Source organism: Suricata suricatta, chromosome 4 (assembly GCF_006229205.1).
Source record: "Suricata suricatta isolate VVHF042 chromosome 4, meerkat_22Aug2017_6uvM2_HiC, whole genome shotgun sequence".
NCBI lineage: Eukaryota > Metazoa > Chordata > Mammalia > Carnivora > Herpestidae > Suricata > Suricata suricatta.
This window is the reverse complement of record NC_043703.1, coordinates 36,379,886-36,382,844: the sequence shown is the minus strand read 5'-3', so window position 1 is coordinate 36,382,844 and position 2,959 is coordinate 36,379,886. Positions and strand designations below refer to the sequence as shown.

Here is a 2,959-nt window from a genome sequence, read left to right as displayed (position 1 = left end):
TGTATTTTATCTGGTGACCACACTAGGATAAGCAACACAAACACAGAGACACCTCACTGTTAACACTACTGAAAACAATCTTATTTTTTCCTTGATTGCGATGGGTGCTACCAGGCAAGACTGCCACCATACCGGTCACTGTTTCTGCAGCTTTTGGAAATGGCTCTGTAGCTGAATCGTAAACTGACATTTTGTTTTAGAGTTATTCCCTTGAGATTTAAATTCTTAAACTCTTAGTGAGGAGCTTCATTTGTTTGTGACCTTAACACCAGTACAAGAATAAGGGATTTTTTTGTGTTCATTCAATTCTTTAGTGGAAAAATAAGCCCTAACTCACACCAAGACATGCACAATTAGATGGAGGTTGGGGGGGGGTGCGAAGGGTAGGGAGACAGGTTTCCCTCCAAAATAGTACATTTGTATCTTAGTGAACAGCATAAAATGTTTTTCCTCCTTATTGTATGTTACTGAATGGAGATAGCATTAGTTACAGATAATTAACCAGATTTAAAAAAAAATTATCAACAACAATTTACTTGACAGGTGAAGTTGAGAACCTCCAGGCTATTCCTCAGTGTAGGTCACAAAAGAATTCTAGACAACAGGTTCAGACAGTCTAATTTAATTAGGAAGTTAAGTAAACTGGGAGTGGAATAGGATAGTCAGAAGACTGGCTTGGGACCACAGGGGACTGGCCATCTTTGCTATGTAAGAATGGGAAGAAGAGCAACTCTTCCCCTCCAACGCAAGGCACAGGCTATTTGGCAAGGGGACATGACAAGTGGAACCTCTGTCAAAGAACATGCTCAAGAAGGCCACTTGAATTCTATGCAATATGGGGACCATTCAAACCACTTGAACCATGGAGCTGAGCATCAGGGAAGATTGAGGGCTCAGGCCGTTGGCAAAAGCTTGTGGTTCATCTGGGAGATGCTGAGTGATGTTTGTGAGTCTCTACACACTCTCAAGGAGGCAGCTTAGGATATCTGGTGCTTTACAGGGCATTTTAGCCACCCCGACAGCCCCCACTTGCACTGGACACCAGTGGGATCATATTAGCTAAGTCAACGGACCACTGATGTCCTGTGCCACTAGGGCCAGCTCCTCTAGCAGGGTGTCCAGCTGAGCAGCCTCTTGGTATAGCTGGAATGCTTTTGCCTTCTTAGCTACCTGTTCAGCCTCCAGCTGGGTCTCCTGTTTCTATAGCAAAGGCTTTGGACTCCTCACACATCTACACACTCCTCTTCGGCCTCTGGCTGCATAATTAGCTGGGACCTCTCTGCTTTGGCTAACCCTTAAGCTTGTTGCATTTTGCTTCTTCCAGCTCTTTTCTGGGGTTATTTCCTGCTCCTGCACTGCCACCTTCTGGGCCTGCTCCACCACCCACACTTGTACCTTCTACTCCTTGGTCACCTTAGTGTTGGCCATCTGAAGCTGATTGTCCAGGTCAGCCTGTGCTAGGTTGGTTTTGACTTTGATGTCAAATGTGGCCTTCTTCAACTGGTAGTCCCTCTATGCCTTGGCCACCTCCATGCCACTCAGGTATTTGAGTGCAAATAGTGTTGATTATGGTGAATGTCCTTCGGGGTATAACTAACCATGCTAAAAGTTCTTGAATTCACAAGAATTCAAGGTTGTTTTTATTGTAATAAGAGTAAATGTCTCTTTCCTCTCAATGTTTTGTTTCAGTCAATAAATCTCCCTTTTTACATTACTTTATCAGTTTTTCTGTTACTTCCAACTAGAAGAAACTCAAGTAAACTAATTTCATTTTTTTCTGTTTATTTCTTTCTTTTTAATTCTAGTCGAGAAGGTTTTCTTGTGACAGTTCAGTATATTACTATTTAATCTAGTAAAATGAATACTCTTTATACCTCGGTTGGTACAAAGTTGTATTTCGGACATTCCATGTGTTAGATAAATGGCGGTATTTGGTTTTCTGTTTTTCAGTTTAGGTGTGAGATAAACAAAATCTTCCACAATAACACAATAAACCTTCCACAATAATAATGATCTGTTTTTCATTTTCTCTCTGCACCTTTATATAAAATAACCACATGTTTCAGAATGAAAAAAAAATCCATACCCCTCCTCTCTCTACACTCCTCTTGCGTAGAGAAAGTGTCATTTCTGACAATGTGTAACAATAGTGGATTTGAAAGGGCCAGGACAGATCATTAATTTATGATAATTATGGTGAACTTTTGTATATAATTAGCACAACTTCATAAAAATCTGAGAGTAATTTCTCCACTCTAAAAAATAGAAGTCAAATAGTAGATCAAGGTAGTCAATGAGAGAGGAAGATTATTCTTTTAAGTTTATTGATTTCACATGCATAAGCTATGCTATATATCTTAGAAATAGTATCTGAGAGGTAATTAATATAAAGCATTGTTCTCTTTCTCATAACCAGTTATGATCTTTGGGGTCTAGAAATTTTTTTCTTTGGAACAATAAATTAAATGAAAGGACATTAAACAGATACTTTTATTCAAAATTTATTCATTTACTGTATTATACATACATCATCCTCTTTTTCTAAATATATATATGCATACATACATCATCTCTCTCTGTGTTACCAAAACAAAAAAATGAAGACAACAACATGAGTAGATATGAAAATTCTAGAATGGGACACTAAAGAGTAACATGTAATTGAATTTCCTGCACATACACTTACTAATGGAACAAGTAGGCATCTTTAGTGATTAAAATTATGAAAGTCATTAAAGGCATTTATTTAAATCAGGAAAATCAAAGTGGGTTGTAATATTTTGATTTCTCTGATCCATACAGTCTGAATGCCTATTGATCAAATGACTTGATCATTTAAAAATCATCATTTTGTCTTTTTACTGACACATAAAACATCTACAAGTGCTATTTAATAGTAGAGATGACACTAATTTGAATATCCACAAAGATAGCCAGAAAAAGAATTCAGGCAAACAAA

At 37.9% G+C, this 2,959-nt stretch overlaps 1 pseudogene; it reads right to left on the bottom strand.

Moving 5' to 3' along the window:
- Nucleotides 1-893: 893 nt before the first annotated feature.
- Nucleotides 894-1,557, bottom strand: LOC115290550 (annotated as a pseudogene).
- Nucleotides 1,558-2,959: the final 1,402 nt, after the last annotated feature.